This window comes from Ursus americanus, chromosome 20, assembly GCF_024610735.1.
Source record: "Ursus americanus isolate L20-20 chromosome 20, mUrsAme1.1.p, whole genome shotgun sequence".
Lineage (NCBI taxonomy): Eukaryota > Metazoa > Chordata > Mammalia > Carnivora > Ursidae > Ursus > Ursus americanus.
The window spans coordinates 29327294-29351651 of NC_142146.1; the positions used below are offsets into that span (position 1 = coordinate 29327294).

Consider the following 24358-nt stretch of genomic DNA (forward strand, 5'->3'; position numbering starts at 1 on the left):
TTCTCACTTGACCAGGGTCAATTTTGTCTCCCAGGGGATACTGAGCAAAGTCTGGAGATATTTTGGGTTGTCACAATCGGGCAGAAATGAGAGTGCTACTCGCACCTAGTGGGTAGAGACCAGGGATGAGGTGCAACATCCTACAGAGCACTGGACAGTCCCCAGCAACAGAATTCTCTGGTCACATATGTCCATAGTGCTGAGGTTGAGAAACGCTGGGGTATATTAACACTAAACGGATAAGAAAGCTCCCTCTTCCCCTGCAACCTCATTGCACTAATGATTAAATTGTCCACATTCAGGGTCGTGTAGGGAGGCATCAGGGCATAGCATTTAAAAGCAGTATCATCTGAGTGTAAGATCTAGATTTAAATTTTAGGTGCAGAATTTTCTAGCTCTGCAACCTTGGACAGGTTATCTGACTTCGGTGAGCCTCTGTTTCCTCTTCGGCCAAACACAGGCAGAACTGGCCACCCCTAACTGGACGGAGTTTAAATTACATGAGATGATGCTAAGAATGTATTTAGCACCATGTCAACACACAGCTACAAATTCCTGAGTGGTGATTATTAAGGCTCAACAAAGTGAGGGCAAAACAGATCAAAACAGGGTTATAGCAGAAATTTACCAAGTACCTTGGCATTTTGAGGAAACTGGGGTTTGAGTTTGAAAGATCTCAAGGATGCTCAGACCTGTTGCCTCTTTCCTTAGAGGGTTCTTTGGCCCCAGTGAGTCCCACCACTGTGTACTGACACCCCACGGGCCACCTTGCTGGCCTTCCTTAACTATTACTGTCCCATTGCTCAGCCCAGATATCTGGTCATTCTTATGTCCAGATCTCTATTGCCACAGGCCAAGACTGACCCCAGTGATGCTCTGGTCACACAGAAGAGACTATCAATACCTGATACTCAGGCACGTGTTTTCCTTCTGCATGGAGCCAGGGGGCTCTGGTCTCTCTCTGTTGTTCCAATACGGAGCAGAATCAGGCCAGACTTAGCCACACATGCCTTTGACCTCTCACAGCCAACATTTGCCTCAACACTGTTGCTTCCAGTCTTCAGAGCCCTGTCCTCAGAGCAACCCTGGAACTCTCCTCTCTTCAAGCCCCATTTCCTGGCACGTGCTTTTCCCTGCTGGCTTCAAAGGCACCCCAGGCAGGGGAGCACCACAGAGCATGAAGAGAAGTGCTTAGCCAGCTACACAGGTTGCCTCAAAAGGCCTTCAAATCAAAGAGTTCAGAGATACCTTGGAAACCATGTAGCATAGCTTCCCCTTGCTGGTAAAACTGAAGCTCGGAAAGAAGGGACTAGGAACTGCCACTAGCCCATTGGGTCAGTGTGTGCAAATTAGAAATGGGACCCATCTGGAGGGAGGCAGTCCTGAGCCAGGGTGAATACACAGCCTGACAAGTGCAAGCGGCCCGGATCTCGGGCCAAGACATGGTGCACTGAACAATCCTCTGCAAAAGATCCAGGAAGGAGTTTGCCCAAAATCACGAAAACGAGTTGTCACAGAACTGAGATCAGACTGACAACTTCTTAGCAGAGTCAGTTATATATGGAAAATGAGTAGCTTCTGAACTCTACACTGTCCTTGCCAAACAAGATTTATTGGTCAAAAAGTAGATTTCACAATCCATCTTCCTTGTGGCCCCTTTAATGACAGGAAGGAGAAAGGCAGACAACCTGCCATGGTGTGGACTCCCTGATGATAATGCATACATAGCTGGTGGCCCAGAAAAACTCAACCCAACCAAAGGAGTAAGGGGCTCCAGTAGCTGGGGAAGGGGAACCCAATTACAGTTCAGAGTCAACAGTTAAATACAAAAGGTCAAATCCCAAAGGATGGTTTCATTTTGAAATTGTAACAGCCAGTATGGCAAAGCTCTGAAAACAGGAAATCATTTCAGAGAAGTCCATTAAATTTCCCACCCCCAGAGTATTTCATATGATTTTTGTGATGAGAAAAACATGGAATATTATTAGGGGCACCTTCAATTGGAATTAGAGGAGTTATTACACACTACAGCTTAAGCAACATCGGTTTCCCTGAATGGGAACCAGTTGGTGGGTGTCAACTTCCTTATATTGCCTTGGGACAAAAACTTCCCCCTCTTTCTCTGTCTAATCTATAGGTAAAGAGTCAGCAGATTTTTGATATAAAGGGCCAGAGAGCACATTTCCTAGGTTTTCTAGGCCATATGGTCTCTGTCACAACTACTTAACTCTGCCATTGTAGCACAAAAGCAGCCACAGACAATATGCAAATTCATGATTGTGGCTGGGTTCCAATAAAGTTTTATTTATAAAAACTGGTGGTTAGCTAGATTGGACTCATTGGCCACAGCCAGCTGTCCCCTGCTCTAGGTGGCACTGAGCATGAGGTGGGCAGAACCTTAGCCCCTGCTCATTGACAGGCTGTGAAAGCCACAAAGATGAGATGCTCCTAGACAAACAGAAATGAGAACCCAACATGGCAAGGGTGGGAAATCCTTCCTCTGATTCTACCCTTGATTATCATGGAATTGGGAAGAAGATTAAACAGAGAAGACTGGTATCATGCAGTAAGAGAAAGGACTTATCTGGAGCATGGATGCTTCATTCTAAGATATGGCCCAAATGCCAGTTCCCATGGCATCTGTCTAGGCATCATGAGGTTAATAAATCAGTATAAGATTCTGAAACCCAGATTGGTCTCTCCTCTACATTTTCCCAGGATACCAAAGAGATAACAACCACCAAAAAGAAGGCCTCGATAGCAGGAGCATATTTAAGAATTCATATATGTTGTATTTCTTTAGCCAATGATACGACTGTATCACCAACCTAAACAGGATTTTCCAGAGGCCTAAGATCTGGAAGCCATTAACATGACTACAGGCTTTACCTTTTCTTAGGAAACACAGAACGTCTGCTCCATGCTTGCCAGACCATGAGGGGAAGGGGTAGTGTACACCCCCAGGCATAACAACTCATCCTTTACTAGATAGCAAAACACAAGAACAATTCTTTCTTCATGAGTAAAAAATATTGTTTTCCAGATTATACCATAATCCCTCCAGGACAGGGACTGTATTTTGTACTTCTCAGTATTATTACACTCTTGCCCGGTGTCCCCACAGTTTAAAATAATAATTGCTAACATCTAAAGAACAATTATTCTATGTCAGGCATTATTCAGAGTGCTTTAAGGCCTTTCTCATTTAATAACCTCACAAACCTCTCATTTAATAACCTATGACTCAGGGCCCACTATTTTTATTATTCCATATTAACAAATAATGGAACTGGTACACAAAGAGATTGAGTAATTTGCCCAAGATCATGCAGCTGCAAGTGATGGAGCCCAGATTTGAACCCTGGTATCCCATCTCCAGAGCCAGTGCTCTTAACTTCTATGTAATACTGCTTCTAATAATGCAACCAATATAGGTGATCAATAAATGTTTGGGGCCAATGACAGTAGTGACTCTGAGAGAAACAAAAAACAAGGTCCAAATTGAAGCTAAGCCAAATTGTGCATGATTGCCAGTAGACTCATTCTAAACCACTCTCTCCTGAGGTGGGCTACATTATACTGTCTTGTCCCCTTTCAAAGGGGAGCCGGGTTCTAAGAGTGACGGGTGCCAGTGAAAGAGCTATAAGGAGACAGGTCTGAAGCTCTGTAAAGAAAGCCCTTTTTTAATAGCATCAGGCTGGAATGCCCCGGAAATAAGCCAACGGCTGGAAATGATGCTCTCTCTAGGCACTCTCAGAACCTTCTCTAAGGGGACAGGGTAGAGAAAATGGCCCCAGGGCAAACTCCCACTTCCATCACCCCATCTCTCCAGAATACTGCTTCTGGGGAATGCTGGGGTCAAGCATTCTGAATTTCCCAATGATTGGGATGAAGACGAGGGGCAGCTGAGGAGAAAGAGGAGGCAGAGACACTACCTAGCAGGGGCTAGAAATGATGGCCTTGTTCATTAGACCACTTGGATTGTCCTTCCTCAATATCCAGATAATTTTGGGTTTTCTTTTCTTTTTTTTTTTCTTTTTTTCTCAAAATGTTTTTTATTCAGAAGCTATTTTAATCTGTTCTTCTTGTCTAACATTGGCATTTGCGAGTAGGAAATGTAGGCTAATTACAGTTTTGATTACAGCCCATGGTGGAGGGTCACACTTCTATTGTCTTTTAATATATTGTGTTCTTGGCTTCTGTCTTTCACAAAACAGTTATTTAATAGTTTCCAGCAATTGGATAACTTCTAATTAGCTCAGTATTCTATACCTTCAAAGTCATTATATCATGTTATGAGACAGTGTGCAATAAGTCTGATCGCTTTTTCTGAGAATATTTTTCAAACAGACCCTATCTATCTTTGTGAAAGACCTTATATTCCTGAAAAATATTTTATCCTCCATTTTTAAAATCTTTCTTCAAAATTCTGTTAAATACTCCTAGTGAATTGTGAAACAAAACTATTTGATTTATTCTATTGATCAAACATTTAATTTCTCTATCATTGCCTTCTTTGTCTAACATATTTTGGTAATAGGGTGCAAAAATTCTGTGTATCAAACGATTTCCAAGAGTCAGAGAATCTTTATTCAGATCCTGGTTTTTCTTTAATCTGCTAAAGATCTGGTCCAGATCACTTTGACCCCAATCATTACATTTCTCTGTACCTACATTTCCCTCATTTATAACATGGAATTGAATAAAACATTTCAAAATTGGGTGCCTGAGTGGCTCAGTCGGTTAAGCGTCTGCCTTCAGCTCAGTTCATGGTCCCGGGGTCCCGGGATCAAGCCCTGCATTGAGCCCCCTGCTCAGAGGGGAATCTGCTTCTTCCTCTCCTCCTGCTTGTACTCTTTCTGTGTCCCTCTCTCCCAAGTAAATAAAAAAAATCTTTTTTAAAAAATTTCAAATTGCCTTTTGACAATACCATTCTAGGATAGCTTATAGTGAGGCTTCTGTTTACCACCAGGACCATCTTGCCTCTTTCTTTCTGCTACAAGATAACCCTTTTAACCAGATTTCATCTGATGAAGCAAGGGGAAAAAAATTGGATACGCCCTAAGCATAACCACATTGTCCTTGGAAAGAAAAGGAATTCTTTGTTCTAAATCCCAGACATACACACACACACACACACACACACACACACACACACACACACACACATATCTGACAACTGAATGTGAACTTTTCAATAATCAGTTGTAATGTACCAATGAGAAAATATCTTTTTTGAGCAGCCAGCAAATATTTGACAAAGGGATTATTCCCTTTACTTAAAAGCAAAAATCAAAAGGCCACAAGGCGAGGGGATTCCAGCTACCCTATATCTCCTAAGGAATGCTGCCAATGAGGGTAAGCTGTTACATGCATCACATGGAACAATCACAGAGAAATGCCAGCCTCAGCAGGAACAAATTTAAAATCTTGAACTTCCACGGCTAGACTGTCACCACGGTGTATCACTCAGATGTCATTCAAGTCACTACCAGGAAAGACCCAGACAGCAGGCTAGGATCAGGGCTCATCAGGCACCTGAAAATAAAATACTCCTTCGTGGATTGGAGATAACGGAAAAAATAGTATGAATTGGTTTCAACTCATAAGACATACATTTACTATGGAAATATCCGAGAACACAGGTTAAATGTACATATCAAGGAGCAAGAAAAACAGGAGAGTTTCCTGACCTATAAGATGGAACAGCGTAAAAGTCAAGACGATCTCTAAGATCCTTTGACCCTGAGCTGCTGTAATAAAAAGCAAACAAAAATCTAAGAACATGCCAAGCACTGCATCCTGGATTGGAGTCTACCATATTGGATCAGCCACACCAGGAATTCCAACTGAGATCTTTGATTTCCTGGCTCTCTCACATCTCCAGCACATTAGACATTCACTCTAAGAGCGGCACTTTGGCTCGCCCAACAACTGCCAAAAATTAAAGACTGGGATTTAAACCACGACTGGGTAATACGTTTCAAATGCTCTCTCCTCAATTCGGACTTCCATTCCAAGCGGCTCTACACGTGTAACATAAACTGACCAATCTACTGATCAAGGCAGGGTCTGAGATAAACTGAATGATTCCCCTGAGCCCACTGCCAGCTGAAGAGAAGTGGCACCTGGGCGGAAAATGGAAACTAGAGAGGAAAAGGCAGTCCTCTCGGAGAGAAGCCAAAGGAGTCATACGTAAGAAAGGAAAACAGGTTCCCCTGGAACTTTCCCTTGGAAAATGAAGTGGGGGGGATGAAGCTGCTGAGCTTTTACTTACATCAGTCCCCCCTCCTGGACTGAAATCTTCTCCTCTCCAAATATTAAAATCCAATTTAGAACCCCAGTTTACATTACTTCTCTATAACGTTTCCCCAAACCCATCTACCCCACACAAAAAAATGCTCCATTCCCTGAACTCAAAATGTCTCTCATTCCACTCATCTAGCAATGATGCTCACACTGTCTCACGTCATCTCACATTCTCGTTTTGTGACATCATATAACTGTTACAGTATTATCTGGCCTCTCACACACACATGCCTCAATTCCTAAGTTTGATCTTAACCCTTTTGAAAGTGATGTCCATCATTATTTTCACTTTTTTCTCTAAGTCAGTAAACTGCACAATATATGCTAGTGATTAAGGAAGACGAAAAAGAAAGGAAAGAGTAGGAGGGAGGTAAACACGGAATAAAAATGCCCCACGGTAGCATGAGGGTGGATCTGTTGCCCCAGGGAGGGGATCAGAATTCCACTGCAAGCTAAGAACCAACAGCATCCGGGAGACACCTGGGTACATCTACTGATTTAAAGGAAGGACATAAGGAAAGGAAGAATGGATGGAAGAAAAGGATGACAAAAGGGAAGAAAGGAGGGGAAAGAAGAGGGAAGGATGGAGAAGAGAAGAACGGAAGAAAGAAAGGATGGAAAGAAAAATGGAAAAACAGAAGAAAGGGCGGGAGGAAGGAGGGTAGAAAAAAGAAAAAGAAGGGGCAGAGGACAAGTCCTACCCTTGTACTTCTGGATCTTCCATTTTTATACTATTCTCTTTCTTGCTCCAAAATATCTCTTGGTGCCTTACAGGGCGCCCAGCACCTAGTCCCAGGCTTGTCGGTGCTCCTGCGTAAAGCTGTGTGTAAACCACCTCCAACACCAATCTGCTTCACTGGTCAGCACCTGCCATCTCCTGCAGGTACGGCGCCACTGATCTGGGGAAGTCAGCCCCAGGAAGGCTGCATTTCATGACCCAGGGCTTAGAGCTCTGGAGGACATCCGGGCAGAAGCCTGAGGCACCACTGGCCAGCCACCAGGAGTTGCAGTAGGAGGTCTTCTCCTCTTATTTGTGCCCAGGTGTCACATGACACACTCAGTCCACTGGCTCCCTGGGCAGCCCATCAGGGAATCAGGACTCCGAGGCTCCACGGGGTGGGGGCACAAAAGTGCCTCTGAGGATACTCACTGGCATCCAGCCATGCCTCCCTCACTGCCAACCCCTTGACGCACTGCCACTGCGCCTCTTCCATCCGCCCTGAAGATCCAGACACTCAATCTGGACCGTGCCCCAGACAACACAGGAAGGCTGGAGTCTAACTCTTGACAAATGCACAGCTCTTTGTGGTAACCCAAAAAAAGATCCCAGGCAGCTCCGGGATTTCCAAGACGTCTCCAGCTCTACTGTTGCCTTTATCCTCTAACAGAAATGCGACGACATTATAAATGTTCATGTACATACTTTTTAAAAAAGAAATTTGCCATGGGAAACACATCCACTGAGGAGACAATGAAGGGGTTGTGGATGGGAAAAGGAGGTCTACATCCGTAAACCCCTGAAATTAGAAGCAGACTTGGGTACAAATAGGTGTGTCTGTTTTCAGGTGAGAAATTCCACAGCTTTCAGTAGAATCTCCAAGGGAACAGTGCCCTAAACAAGATTAAAACTATCACCCTATATATAGCAAGTGGCTGAGGACTCATCAATCAGGAAATCATGCCTGGTTAGTTTGCCAAAGACAACTGAATTTCACGAAAATGCATTTCCTAGAATTAACCTATTTCACTAAAATGACAACTGAATTTTAAAATAAGAGTTTTCCTCCCCTTCCACCCCACATCTCAGAGGTGAACAGTCTTTGTGCGTGTCCGTACCCACCAGCCCTGCAACCTGTGTCTGCTGGCGATGGCAAGGGAAGGCCATTTAAACTGGTGACACTTCATTAAGCCCATGCCCACTGCCATCATGACTCTAAATTAAAGTAAACCAATTCCAAATGAGCAAGCCTTGAAATGCTCTCCCTTCTGTCCACCCCAACACACTCTACAGAAATAAAATGAGCGGTTTTAGAGGCGGTTACGGTTGTAATACACCACATCGTCTTGACACTTAAAATATCACTGGAAGAATGACCAGGGATATATATGAAATATTTCACTAAGCCCTAATATAGCACTGCAGGGACATGAAGGGTGATTCGATTGCTACAGAATAAAATGAAACCGAGAAAAATCAGGGCGACGCACTTGAGCAAGCACCGAAACACGAAATAATGGGAAAATCTGCTTTATCACTTTATTTTTAAAAAGCCGTTAGCAGACTCTGTAGCTGTTAATCACTGCTCACATATGGCACGGCTGTCACCTTTATGAATCATGTTTTATCTTGAAAAGATTGTCCTTTATTACCTTTCCTTTTGCACGTTCCTAAGGAGATGCGAAACAAGAAAATAGGAAAAGCTCTGAGGTTTTCCGTGCCAGGATCAACATTTACAAATAAACCAAGCAGGGAAGTATGTTAAAGTTTTAAATTATGTCCAATTTTGTGAAGCTGAATATTAGCATCTTCATTTCCAAGCTGCAGAAACAGTGCCATCTCTTACCCGAAGGAACTTCTACTCTTAAGACTTTGCCTTGAAAGCACATGAAACCTAAGCCGTTAGGTATCGAGTAGCAGAAATACTCAGATAAAACTCTTGTTTTAGATGAAGGATTTAAATACATTTGATTCAAAATAAAAGACTTGGTATTGCATCAGTCTGTAATCATACATCTGAAAAATAAATTTGATGAATGAAGGTAAATATACAGTAACTGGGACCTATGAAGATACACATATAAAGGAATGGGGAATGTTAACAATCATATGCATATGATTTGTCCACTTTATATTTTTAAGATTTTATTTATTTATTTGAGGAAGAGAGAGAAAGAGCATGAGAGTGGGGAGGGTCAGAGGGAGAAGCAGGCTCCCCGCTGAGCAGGGAGCCCCACTGACTCGGGGTTCAATCCCTGGACTCCAGGAGCTGAAGGCAGATGCTTAACCCACTGAGCCACCCAGGCGCCCCTGCCCACTTACTTTAAAAAGCAGAATGGGAGTCAACCAGTTGGAAACTCGGGGCTCAGGGAAATGTGCCTCAATGCTCTCGCCTGACACAACCCTGCCACTTGACTGAACCGCTACATTAGCCGTACTTCAGCAGACCAAAAAAGCCACTCTGCGTCCAGTCCTAAGACTAACAGCTCTCCGCAGTTCTAAGAATTAGGAGCTCTCGGAAACTAACCTCCTAGAAAGGAACAAATTCCGCTCCTCAGCCAGAAGGACCGGGCAGTCTTTCCATGCAACACACCTTCACGCATAGAGCTTCGGGGTACCAGAGTCAGAACGTGGCGCAAACTGCGTGCGCCAGTGTTAGCGCTGTGCAGTCTTCCTCCGCTCCCCTTACTGAATGGGAAGGGGTCTGGGTCCTGCACGTGAAAGCCAAGAGCTTGTGAGCGGGCTTTCCCCTCCCTCAGCCCCGGGGCTGCTCTCTGTCTTGCTCACTCTCAGCTGTGGGACCTGCCAGCGAGTGAGGCACGCACCGTGAGGGGAAGCAGGCAGGGCCGCTGCGTCTGTGCCTGGCGCTCTGGATGCTGGGGTGCCGGAAAGGAAAACCGGGTGCCGCCTGGAATGTGGATACGGAGGCTGAAGCTCTGCTCGCATCTCCGCAAAGGCAGCATGTCACCTTCCCAAATGAGCGAATTAATAAATGATAACACATGGAAACCCTGGCTATTTCCTCGGGAAAGGGGACAGTGGGAACTCCAGTTCCTAATGAGGAGCCCAATGTATGCTTTGAAGCAGGAGTTGGCTGCCCAAGTCACACCACAGAGCATGACTCCTCCCAGAATGACGCATCTCTTATTCCCCTCCCCCCAGGGGTGGAGGACAGTAGGAGCCAGAAGATCACCATCACCTCTCCCTCCTCCATCCCCCACCAAGTAGGCAATCAATAGTTCTGGACCCACCTGTATGGCAAAAGTGGGAGTGTGATTTCCACCTATGATTTTGGTGCATGAGCAGAGGGACATCAGGCACATCAGGTATGTGCCCAAGATTATACCAAGAGCTGACGAATGTGAACAATAAACCTGTTCTTCAAGCCCATCTCTACAAACCGACTCAGAAAAAGCATTTAGCATGATTTTGATGCCCTTAACTGTTAAATCCCCATGTCTTTCTCCACGTAGGGCACCCGATAACACTGAGACAATGGACCACCATGCTTTTTGATCCTGAGTAATAATTTCAGCTGATGCTGAGTATGACTGAGGGTGACTCAAGAGGCCCTGGCTGTCACTTTGGAAGATTGGGGTACAAGTCACCAAGGGTGTCTTGCCTCCTCTCTCTCTGTCTAGTATGTAACATAGTCCTGCAAGAAGGACCCTTAGAGATCAAATTAGATACTTCGGTTTTATTAATGGGGATAGGGAACCCAGACCATAAACCATTCATCTAGAAACTCACAATCATTCATCCTACAAGCATGTGCTGCGTCCAAGATCTTCACAACGCATAGCAACAAAATTCTATCATTTAGATATTTGGTCTATAGCCCAAATTTCAGAGTAATACTCCCTTGGATGTTTTTAAGCCTATGTACGTTTCCCATCTGGAGATGGCCAAATAGAAATACGTCCCAAATGCAGGAACTGGCAAACTTTTTCTACAAAAAGCAAGGCAGCAGACTGTGGGCCATACGGTCTGTCACAACTACCCAGTTCCGACATCGTAGTATGCAAGTAACTATTGGCAATAACAGGTGTGATTGTGTTCCAATAAAACTTTATTTACAAAAAAAAAAAAAGTCTGCATACTGGATTTGGCCCACAGGCTATATTGTGTTGACACTTGCCCTTAGTGGGTCTCATTTGATAATGACCTTTTTGGGCTGCAGATCTTAAGTTTGCCTTAATCAGGTCATATTTAATCTCAAATCTCCCTTAGATTCATAGAAGTTAGAAAGTATATATAAAGGAAAAATCACAGAACAAGGAGTTTAGAGAATGAACCCATACCCAGCTATTGCAACTACTCATAAAACAGGGAGGAATGGGAATCACAAATAGAACTGCTCCTGCCCAGCCAAGCAATGAGGGACAGAAGTTTTCATCTAAGCAACTAAGCACTGAGCCTCCTTGATTGGGTATCATCTCTTCTCCCCAGTTCAGTAAAGATGATGTTCCTAGGATATCGGGCAGATTCCCATCATTCTGTCCCCATAGACAATAACTCCCATCCATTCCTGCTGGAGGCAAGTCTAAGCTGGGCTGCTTAGCTTGGTTGGCAGGGCAGGCACAGGGCAGATTGGGAGGGTCATTAAGCAGGTCGGGTCTTCCCTGAGCTGATTTCCTGGGCAGGGTGGGTGGGTGGGTAAGTGAGGAGCAGGGGGCCAGCCCCCTTCCCTGTTGGTATCTGCTTTAGAGAAAGGGGATCTCAAAAGTGGCCCCAGCAATCTGCAAAACCAACAGGGTTCATCACTGAGAGTGAGTGTGTGTTGCTCACCCGAGCCCATTGAGTCTGAATTTGAGAATTTGGGGCAAAAAGCTCACAACTTAAAAACAGCATCAAAAACTTGGCTGAAAGGGTTCCCAGGAGATGGCCCTCGTGGAACATATCACACAGACTCCCGTTTGATGTGAGTGAAAAAAAGATGCAACAGGCAGGTACACTCATTTATGTCCTGGACCCTCCTCCAACTGCCGCTTTCCAGAAAGGGAATTCCTTTACAAAGTTATAATTACCCAGCAGAATGTGCCCTTTACACAGAGACGCGGTGTGAAGGAATCCATGCTGCGTCTGGTCAACTCACAGAAAGGCTTCGTGTCCAATTTCGCCGTTTAAGGAAGATGGCAAATGATCGGCTAGCATCACATTTTTCTATTTGTTTGTTTTGGCTGTGGGATGTGCCTCTGTGACACCAAACATCTGGGTAAACATTTTTGAAGTGTGTCTGTGAACCAGTGATCCAGGCATTTATTGTCAAAAAGACCAAACAGTCAAAGGACTGGAAGATACCCTCTTTCCAAGTTCTCCTCCAAGGATCTGCTACGTCTAAATAACCACCCTATCCCTGCCACAGCATCTCCCTTCGTTCACTGGCTTCTATGAAAACAAAAAGAGATTTGAGTTCATTCATTGATCATCAGTTGAGAACCACACTGAGTTATGTCAGCTCTGATTTGGTTGATTTTACTCAGTAAAACTTCATGATGCCATAAAGCATTAAGAGCCAGCCAGAGCATCAGTGTCTGAACAACCATGGACCATTACACACCAAAGGAAAGTATCTACTAGGACTTCTCATTCTCATTAGATAATGAATAAAAATGATGGAAAAGGGCAGTATTTCGGTCATTAGCCCACAATTAAGCACAACTCAGCTGCCAACATGACACAAAAGCCACAGCTCTGGAGTCTAATCGTTCATCTCTTCCTCCCGCGGCAATGAGGCAGCAGGAGTGAGCCTCAGCTTCTTCCCTGGGCTTCCCTTTTGGTGGCAGGTGCCCTGGGGAACCTTGAAGGCAACACATGTCACAAACGTGCATGAACTGTATCTTTCTAAATGCCCTCGGCTGGGATAGAGATCCTTCGATGAATAATAAAGCCACCACAACTCAGTTTGTTCTGGGATAGACAGTTTAACTGTTGCTTTTCCTTACTGTAAATGTTCATCCACATACATACTTGCACACATAAAAACGTAAGAAAGCAATTCCAAAGCAGGTCAGCCTTTTCTTTAGGAAGGTGACATCACCAGAAATATAGGCTAAGGCTTCAGAGAGGTCCCCGTATTTAAAAAAAAAAAAAAAAAAAAGTTTAGGAGGAGATGAGACGTGTCTCATCTTCGCTGGCTACAAAAGTCATCGAAACAAATTAGGGTTGAGAATCTAAGAAAAATGGTACTATTGGCATCATGGTTTAGCACAACGGTTCTCAAGAGGTGAACCACTTTAATTTCCAATACAGTAAACGTGGACAGATTTAACCTAAACAAACAAAAGCTCTTTGGGGTTTGTTTTGTCTCCTCTGTCTCCCAATAGTGGTGTCACCTTAGCCGAGTTACTCAGCTTCTCTGGTCTTCCATTTTCTATGGATCAGACTAATTACCTTATAATTTTCTGCCCAAGTAAGTTTCCCTGCTGAAACCTGATATACAGAAGGTCAGGATTATGTCTGTGTGTTCACTCCAGATCCCCTGAGCCTCACACAGCACGTGGCATGATACATGACAGGGTCTCAATAAATAATTATGAATCGATAGGCTGGACAGTTATGAGGATTAAATAAGATAATATGCATAAAGGGACCGGTGAGGTGCCTGGCATATAGCAAATGTCACAGTGGCTCAGTAAATATCAGAGCCCTTGCTTTACCATTAATGCTGTTCTCCGTTGTACCACACAGGATAGAAAACGCACAGCTCTTCTACATGAAGTGAATATTTAAGACTCAGTTCTCAAAGGGTGGTCGCCAAACCAGCAGCCTCAGCATCATCTGGGAAATTGTCAGAGATACACATGAATTGGCTCCAATGCTAGACCGACCGAATCGGAACCTGGCAGGGGCCAGAAGACATCTGTTTGTGTTGTAACAAGTTTTCCAGGAGATTCTGATTCGTCCTGAAGTGTGAGAACCACAGCTCTGAGACATGCATTGGGTCTCTCTGAAAAGCGTATTTTATGCTAGTAGCATTTTGGACTTTGATAGAAGAGAGTACCCAATATGTCTATTGCTGGCTGCCTGGAATCTTTTTTTTTTTTTTTTTTAAGATTTTACTTATTTATTTGACAGAGAGAGAGAGACAGCCAGTGAGAGAGGGAACACAAGCAGGGGGAGTGGGAGAGGAAGAAGCAGGCTCCCAGTGGAGGAGCCTGATGTGGGGCTCGATCCCAGAACGCCGGGATCACACCCCGAGCCGAAGGCAGACGCCTAATGACTGAGTCACCCAGGCGCCCCATGCCTGGAATCTTTTTTGAACAAAGGTAGATGATACAGAAAGTCAGCTATAAAAAATGTCTGTTGCTGGGCCTTGCAGGGCAGTGTGATTGATTTTGCCTTCTGGCTGTGTATCTGGGGGCCAGTGCTAAACATACTTTGCATCTGAAATAAAGCTGGCACCAGCAGGGACAGAGGAAGTTTTATCTTAGAGAAGCCCCAGCATAACCCTTGAGTCATCTTTGTGGCTAGGCATAAAATCTGTGGGTGGGAACAGAGAAGGGGGAGGGGAGAAAGGTAAATGGCGGTGTCGGTAGCTGTGGGAAGCACACATTTTATTGCTGATTTCTATCAGACCTTCCTAAACGCACTCCTGGTCTTCACAACTCCCTTGTAATATAGCAAACCACTACCATTAGGGTAATTACTCATACGCTCTGAACTTTGAGGGGTGCCACCAGCCAATACTAGTTACAATTTGAGTAATTTCCATGTGCCCGCAATTCGATGGGCACTTGCGATGCTACATACAGATGTGCAATGTATCCTTCAAGGTTCACCGCTATCCTAGGGTACAGGCATTATCATTACTCATTTTACATCTGTGGAAATTGAACTTCAAGAGATGAAGCAGAGCTGGGATTCAAACCCACGAATGCATGACTAAAAATTTATGCTTTTCACTAAGAGTTCTACCTACCTATATACAGCACAGAGTATAGCCTTGTAAATATTATGGAGCACATTTTAGGTAGGGGCTATGATTCAATGAATGAAGTAAAACTCACAGACAGTCAAAATAATCCTCCCCAAAAAATCCCATAAATTGTTCCTCAAGTACAATATATATTGCATTACATATACAATGCCTACAGTAATCGATCTGTACCACTTCAAACATTAATTTAGATTATAATCAAAATATAAATTAGATTATTAATTTAGAATAATCAAAATACAGTGAGAGCATTTTTAATAAATGAGAGAGGGTGTAGAGTTGATTTCGAGTTCAATGTACACTGTAGCCACCCACAAACCTGGCCTCACACAGGATACATGTTAAGGGAGGGGGCACGCACACTGGGTGACAGAGACTTATCTATGTTCCAGAAGGTTCTAGGCACTCTAGAGCTATCGCAAGAAGTGCACTATACAGCTGCTACCCAGAAAAGCTTGTGATACGCCAGGGGAGTGGGCACAGCCATGCGTGGTAATATTACAGGGCAGGCGCTAGGGTCCAGCCAGGCCACGAGAGCATGTGAAAAAGGGGATCTGGGCCTTCGTGACAGAAGCAGCTGCAGAAGGATGGGTAAGAAACAAAGATCATATGAAACAGGGATTTGAACAAAACACCCTAGCTTTGGAATTGGGGTGGGGGCACCCTAGATTTGAGTCCACCCCTGTACTAGTGCTTTGGCATTGACCCAATTATTTATAATATGAGACTAATGATATCTAACCCACGGAATATGTATTTGTAATGATTACATACGTGTTTATGCTTATACAGTGGAATAATTTATTTTTTATGCAAGATAAATGTGTATTATCTGAAATAAATTAAAATCACTTTTGAAAAGGTACTCTCCTCCTTGAAATCTTCTCTGGGAAGAATGGAAAGGAGGAGTGGGAGGCTAAGAAAAAGGAACACTTAATGCACACCTCTGAGGCAGGTTCTCTGCCTTATCCCCATTGTTACAAACAAGGAATATGGCTCAGAGAGTTTTCATAATTTTCCCAAAGCCAAACAGCCTTTCAGTGGCAAAGCCAGAATTTGAACAAAGTCTGTTTACCTTCAAAGCTGAAGCCCACATCCTAACAAAATTCGGCAAATATTTGTCTTTACCAAAATGCATTGCAACCTAGTGATTTCTTAGCACACTCTTAAATAAGAACGAGGAAAAAGGAAATAACATCGTTCACACAGTCAACCAAAACTTTCTGAGTAATGGCTAGACGCCTGGCCCTGTCTGGGGTCCATCAGTGAACCAGGCAGGGAGAGTCCTGCTCCTGTGAAGCACGAAGCAGGGAGGAAAGATGCTTGCAGCACGAGGCCCGGACAAAGGGTGCAGAATCCTCTGTCTTGCCCTAACTCAACCACCAAACAGCTGGCGTGAGTGATTTCACCCTGCTGGGCCTCAGTCTCTTCCTCTGAAAAACGGGAATTGGGTGTACCTAATTTGATAGGATTGTCGGGCTCTCACATTCTCTGATTCCATAGGAAGCATTTACTTTCGTGTCTCTATAAAATTCAGTCGGGCCATGAGCTGTGATGAATGTTGTTCACCCACCCCACCTATAGCAAACCAACTACTTCTGCCCTTTCCTCTTATCAGGACTTTCCTCCAACATGATAGACAATCGGTCAAGTCACAGACTTCCAACCGTGGACTCTAGCAGCTTGGCAGTCGACCTAGTCAGAGGAAGTTAACACCCGTGGCCCAAGGTGCCTACTCCTGGCGTCGCATCCACAAGATCTCACAGACAAACCTCCCTGACTTCTCCATCTTGTCACCAGAATTTCTGTCTCTAAGTTACTTGTTGAAACGACTGTACAAAATATAACGAAGACATCAAATCAGGTACCCTGTGCCTCCAGTGTCTCCAAATAACTTAAAAGCTTTTCTGTCACTTGAAGGATAATGATAAAACATTTCTTTTAACCATCCTACTACAACCCATATTATTTTTCATTTTTATTGATATTCATATCGAAAACGCCTTTTAATATTTTAAAAACAGAATCCTTAGATTGTTCCAGACCCACCACTTAGTGATGAATTCCTTGTTGTGTTGTTATACTTCTTTCATGTTTCCTTTAAAAATAATTTTCCTGTTTAAATGGATTAAGTCAATCACATAGGCATTTATCTTATGATACAGATGAAGCTAAAATACACAGGGTGGTGGTACGAACTGATTGGGATTAAGAACCTCCATCAACACTGCTAAACATACACACAAACCTAAGGGCACACTGAGTGAGATTTCCATCGACCCCCGTCCTTCCTCTCTCTCAGAATCACCCTCCCCAGACCAGGTTCCTTGATATCCAGGGAGAAGCAAAAACACCTGAGTATAAAGGACTTGTGGGACCATTCTCCAGGTTCTCTGAGACAAAGCAAACGATTCCCTTATCTCTCAACCCACATAATCTGTTCATTTCTCTCCTCACACTTAACCTCCGCGGGTTTCAGTGTCTGTTCTCATGAACCTGTCTACCCTCAAGCCTGCCACTTCCAAAGATATGAACGTCGCCTTTATCCCCACTGCCTAACATGGATTTTGGCATACAGGCTGTGATCAATTATTATTCAACTGGTGGATAATTGAGACCCTTCTGCTGAGCGGGTGGCAAGGGGGGGGGGGGAGACGGGAGAAAGCAGCTCAGATGGAAAGGATGAAGTTTTGGGGGAACCCCTAAGAGATGGGACACAGGAGCTAGCATTTGCCTGCCCACCAAAATACTGGACCCTTTTAAACATTCCACATTCACAACCACTATCAGCCCCATTTTCCAGATGCTAACACTCATGCCAGCGAAGTAATTTACTCTGTCTGCAACTTGAAAACTGTAAGCCCCAAATTCAAACCAGGTATTTCTGAATCCAGAGTTCTTCCATTGGTAAAAGTCCCCCGTGTAAGGAAACACAGGGAAGTCAGACTCAGGACAGCCCCTCATGCTGAACCCTGAGAGCAGGCAGGCTGTCCAGCTGCTGGGCAACTGAAGCAGCCACTGGAAGTGCCCCACAGGACTCTGAAGGCAACGTCTTTTGTCTTCTCTCTGTAGCGAGGCAATTTGCACTGGAGAGTAAGAGATGCCCGGAAAACCACTACTTCATTCCTGAGCACATCTTTGGGGTTCAAACCCCAATGCTGAGCCTAGAAGTCGGGTTCATGGTCCCAGGAGGTGGGCTCTGCCGGTGCTCCGGCGCCCTCTAGCGACCGTCCACTCTAATGCCAACTCTCTCCAGCCCTTCCCCCTTGCCTCAACAGCGATCAGAGGCGGGCTCTTCACCTTGGACTCCTACTAGCCTAATTTTGTTCCTCCTCTCCCTCAAATCGCAATGAATTGTCCTGCAGAGGTTTGAAATCTCTTGAATAAGGAAGGTCTTTTAGTCAATACACCTTAAACCTGAGAAGGTTTCTAGGCTTAACCTGAAACACTGTATTTTTTCCCCTGATGTTTCCAAGGAGAAAAGTTTCTAGTTTTTTAAATAATAAGAAATACAAAGTTAAAAATATTATGTTTTGAGCCAAAGATGGAAAAACAACATTTTAGAGTTTGTTCTTTCTGAATGGACCTTTAAGTTAAAACAGAATAAAAGATTCCTTTTTGAGTTCCTGGAAGTGTAAATGCTTATAAAATCTCTTTGCTTACTTTATTGATTCAATTATGACATTTAAAATAGAAAACTAAGACTGTGCGTGAACAATTCTTCACAAAACATACACATTAGCACAGATGGCTGCAGACAATGATTTTGTACAAATTTAATCACATCTACTGGGTAAATATAGCATTGGCTCCAGGAGAGAGCAAACTTGTAAGTCCCAAGACTGCTCCCCAAAACACTCCAATGGAGGTGGGAGCTCCCCACCCCACTATCCTCAACTCAGTAAAAATCACCAGTGCCCGTGGCACCAGAGATCGGCACCACCACAGTAATTATCTCCAGGGAACTTGAGTCTCTATCAAGAGAAAAGAGTCATCAGGGGGGGTTGTTGAGTGAATCCCCTGATCTTGAGCAGGTCACCTCTCTGAGGTTTAGTTTTCACATTTGTCAAATTAAACAGCTAGCATCAACAGATGATCCCCAAGCTTTCTTCCACTTTGGAGAGTCACAGATTCAGAGCAATGAAGTTGTTGCTCACAGTTTAGAAATGAGCCTACCACAGGCCAACTCTAAGTCGGCTCCCCCACCCCCAGGAGTGTACTAAAATCAGAGAACTGATATAAACCTTCCCAAATAAGGCATCCTTACCACTTTCTTCCATTTTTCAAAACTGGCCTTCAAGCCTTCAATATTTACTGATCTAAAAGCTAGTGGTTGTCAAGAGGCTTTCCAAAGAATACAAGAGCCAAAGAAAGGACTTTCCGGGCTTTGCCAACTTAGGAAAAGCATATACTATATCACATATATTTAGTAATTCAGAGACTAAACAGAAAGCTCCCACATAAATGAGATTCCTAGTACAGAAAAGACAGAAAGTATATGTAGGCACTATTTTTCTTATTATGCAGTCACCTGTGTTAGCAGAAATCCACTCAGTGAATTTAGTGCGAATTGAGGCCTTACTGTCTATCGTCTACTTCCAATATCATATAAAAGACAGCACATCACGCCTGATCCATTTATTGAGCTTGATTTTGGACTTCCAGCAATCTCCACATAATCACCTTATCCAAAGAATGGATTTGTAACTCCAACACACTTTTTTACATAACATGCTTCCCTCAAAAGAAAAACCATTATAGAATTTTTAGGACATCCTAAAAAAAAAAAAAAAATTAAAGTCCTGTAATCTGTTCTTTATCATCCACTTTCAATCAAGAGAAAGGCAGAGTCAAATGCAACTCTATTTTTATAGGCTGGAAGGTCAGTTCTGATGCACTATAGGATGGTCTTGAGCCACGTGACATTTTTATTTTAAATGCATTTTAAATTTCCTGTCTTGATATTTTGTGACTCTAGTGTACTGGCTACCGTTGCCAAGGCAATATGACTTTGGGTGACTGTACTGATCCAAAGGGGTTTTTGTTTTGTTTTAAAATATTAAGACAAAAATGGAAAGATCAAATATAAAGAACAAATTTAGCCTTTTTCTTCTTCAAAATGAATGAAATACAGATCTTCTGTCCATATCTCTGGTTAAAAAATACAAAGACTCACGAAGTGACTTTCCCAATTAGTGTAGAGCCTTTTTCCCAATCTGTCAGGTTGATGCCATCAAAGTGCTCTTCTCACTCTTTGTTCTGGATTCAGATCCCCCTGGAAGTGTGGGGCATTAATGACACCTAACATCAACTGTTCATCTCCAACATGTTTGCCTCCAAATGGAAAAATCCTTTATGTGAATAAAGATGGTCATAATGATCCGGAGTGTTATATTTCAAGGTACATAAAAGGGCTTGGTGCAAACCATATGAAAACATTCAGTTGGGTTCCAAAAGATTCAAACAGAGGAGAATAAAGATTCCACTCCTGACCCACTTTTTTCTCTGTGGTTATTTTTTATAGTCACTATAATCTTAAGGTTTTTAGTCATGGTGGACTCAAATCATCTGATGATAGGAAGAATCAAAGCTTCCATTTTTTGGAATACTACATAAAACTTCTTTGGAAACAGATAACATCTTTTTCACTACTAACTGGAATGAGGTATGTTTTAATCAGAAATCCACATGCATATCAAGAAACACTTTAATACAAGAGACCTTTTAATTAAAACCTCTAAAAGCAGGATTACCCTAAAAAAAATCAATGATTGAAGCAAAATGCCATGTTGCTTCCAGAGACCTGGAGATAAACAGGAAGTCTTTTAGGTACAATTTAAAAAAAAAATCCACAAATCTCAGACCTACTGTTTTTAAAGAAATACTTAGAAGCTCTAGTAAAGTGGTTGTCTCATGCTGGGAAACTCACTGGACCCCATCTGTGCCTGTTTCCAATAAATTATATTAGGAGTGTGTCTGGAAGGATAAAAATGAGCTGACCACTCATGGGAAAGGTATAAGTTTGATGACCAAGAGAGTTTTCACATGGTAACACATGAGTAGACTTTTGGTTCCATTATAGGCAAGTTCTCCTCACCCAACCATTCAAAATTGCCCAGGATTCGACATCCACTCCTGCTATGGACTGATACGTATGGACTGTATGATATTTTTATGTAATGCTCAGGGGATATCACCTAGTTTTGATGTGATTTGAGTTTGATCTTGTGAAGCTGTCAGAATCTTCCCATCAGAGACAAATGAGGAGATTCTGGCCCTTATTGGTATGCACATTAACACAGGTGTCCCATCTGTAATCCTCCTATCTTGATCCACTTCCCTACATGTGAGTACCTTTGACCTACGCTGAGCTCAGACCCCTGATCGGGTAGAGCAGCTCTGTCATTCTCCCTTTAAAAACAGACAAGCCAATAAAATGAATTTAACCTAGAAATGGCAGCTTAGTAAGGGAAATGAAAGCATCAGAAGTTATCTAATCACAGCAATAGCCATTCTGAGCTCTGTCTTATCTGCTGAGTAATAAAAAGAAGTGGGACCTTCCTAAATTGAAAGGCATCAAATAAGTAAAATTCTTACTGCCTCTGGCTCTTAGGGGGATGTGCTAATGCAGTTTAACCAGTATATACTAACTACAAAACACTGTCATGGATTCAAAACATTTAGGCTCTAGGAAAGTTGGTTTTTCTGGGGAGAGGGGTTCTTTTGATGTAAAGCAAAAAATTAAAAAAAAAAAAAAAGCAAAACCCACAAGCATCTATGAAAATAGGGATTGTTATTGTTATGAGGGCAGTTGAAGGAAGGAATGGGGAAAAAAGAATATTTCATTTGAAGTTAAGATGATTTTTCCCATAGGACCACTAGGCTTTAGTCTCAGTTTAAGAACACTTTAAATACCTTAGCTCAAAAATGCTGTTTAGGAAAAGGAAAACCATGTGAGCCAAGAACAATCAGAGCAGTTCTTTAAAAATCCCTGGCAAAGCAACAAGAAGAAACAAGAGAATGAAGGTTGGTTTTGTATAGTTTTGAACACAGGTGCAAAGGAACAGAGGCATCTTCTCCCAAAGGCACTGAAATCGTACAGTATCAGTGGGTCAATGTGTGATGGGGGGCGAGGGGCCTTCTCTCCAGATATTTCTCTTACGAAGTTTCCCAGGACACTCATCCCTCCCTACCTCACCCACCACCACTACTCTGCTCATCTTTCCTCCCTCCACCTCCGGAACCCCCAGGGCACGCATTTCCTAAGCTCGTGCCCCAGGGATCACCTCTGCAGTCTGTGATATTTCCAGGAGGCTCCGGAGTTCTACGACTGGAAGCCAGTCTTGCAAGAACGCAGGGGGGGCGGGGTCAGATCTGGAGGGCAGGATGGGAACTGGAGCCTTAAAGCCCATCCACTTCTTTCAAGGGGAAGGAGTGCATCTTCCTAAGAGTATTTCAGCCAGCTCTCCACTGGATGGTCAACACTTAGACTTGGCGTGGACCACCTCCGAATTGTCTCCCTGGATTCCGCCCTAACAATCCAGGGGCTTCTGTGATCCCACAAGGGGTCCCGATCTCTTTAGTTGGCGGTGGCTAGCGCTTCGGCAGTCCCTCCAGTCCCACCCCTGGCCCCCTTTCCCTCATGGCTACTTTATCTAACAGAAGAAGGAGCGCTGAGGGACTTGGCTGAATGAAGACACTTGCAAGCCTACTGATTAGTTTTAAGCCCCAGAGGCCGCCACAGTTACATACTATTAGGACCTACTGTAAGGGGGTGGGGAGGAGGTTGAGAGGCTAAATCCAACAGCAGCTAGGTCAAGCCACTGGCCACCGCTACAATTTCCCACAGCTTTCTCACTGTCAGAGGGGAAGCTGCAACTTCAGCCAGGACTCTGATCCCCTCCCCCTTCCCGATTTCTAAAACAGCAGTGCCCTCCCCCCCCCACACCCCGCCCCACCACCACTTGCAGGACTGGCTCCCCGGCGGGTGTGCTGCGGTTCCCTCCGCAGGCTTGCTCCCCACCCCGCGCGCCCCACCCCACCCGGGCTAGTTGGGCGGACAGCAGAAGACGAGATGCATGTGATGAAAGTTCCCTTGGATTAAAGACTGTGCTCGTAGCTGCTTCTTAAAACAACAACAGCAATGATAAACAAGCAAATCTGAGCGCATCTCAAAAGTTGGTCTTGCTACGCAGTATCCCCAAAGGACTTTGCCATCGTAGCGGCCCGAGAACACAGGGATGCAGAGTTGGCATCTACTTACCTGGAGGTGCCAACCTCGAAGAGTAGGAAGAGAATCGAGTCTGGGACGAGGTCTGTCCCACCCCTGGAAAGCAGAATCCGGCGTTGGAGTGAAGACGGTTCGTGGTGTAGTTGGTGGTGGTGTGAGGGGGTGTCCGACGCCCTCCCCCTTCGTCCTCTCAGGCCAGTTTAGCAACAGCGGACGGAAAAGATGCTGAGAGGGGAGTTTGGTCTCTCCGGAAACCCGGACTCCATCCTTGGAGGTGGGGGCTGGGGAAAGGGTGAAAATGTTGGAGGTGGAGGCTGAGCTCTCAATAAACTCAGAGAGTTTGTGGAAGGTACGGGGAGGAAGCGGGAGGGAACGGAGAGGAGACGGGAGGAAGGAAGGGAGGAAGAGATGGGGACGCGAGGGTGGCGGGGAGATGGCAGCTTCTCAGGGAGATTTCCACCTTCTGACGAAACCCATGCGCCCGGCAACCGGCGAGATACTAGTTGGGAAACCTCGGCGCGAGCGCCCCCTGGGGGGTTCCGGCGGAGGCGAGCACTGCCCCGGGAACACGAGTCCGCGGCCCCGCCTAGCGCCGGCACTGGGTGGGGGGGCGTGCTGCCCGCGGGGCTCTGTCGCTCACGCCGGCTTCCTGGCGACCTTCACTGAGTTCTCCAAGTGCTTAGACCTCACCTCCACTTAAGAGTAAAGCGATAATATCTGGGAGGGGGTGAGAATGATACCTCTTTTTGCACACATCCAAGGAAAGTTCTTGGATGGGTGCTCAATTGCCACCAAAGATGAAGATAGGATATTGCCCACTTCTGTATCTTCAGGATCTCACAAAAGTGCCTGGCATATGGTAGGAGATATATATATATATAATTTTATATATTATATATTTAAAATATATATATATTTTTAGTGACTAAATGCACGAATAATTGAATGGAGGGGGGCTTTTCTTCATCACACGTGTTCCTGAATACACCCATCTCACTATCTTTATCTATAAAATAAAGAAATTAACTTAGAGAGTACTATGTTTAAAAATAGGTATAAACATGCCGTCTTATGTAAGGAGTAACCACTGCCACATGTTATGAAGCACTGTAGGAAGGAAGTATGGCTTTCCTGTTCCAAAACTTATCCAAAGTCAAATTCG

At 44.1% G+C, this 24358-nt stretch overlaps 1 protein-coding gene across 1 annotated transcript in view; it reads right to left on the reverse strand.

Moving 5' to 3' along the window:
* CPNE4 (copine 4) overlaps window positions 1-23642 on the reverse strand; it is a 472893-nt gene extending 449251 nt beyond the window's left edge. The window contains exon 1 of the mRNA XM_087870204.1: window positions 23230-23642. The gene's annotated coding sequence lies outside the window, so the exon portion shown is untranslated. The remainder of the gene's footprint in view (window positions 1-23229) is intronic.
* Window positions 23643-24358: the final 716 nt, after the last annotated feature.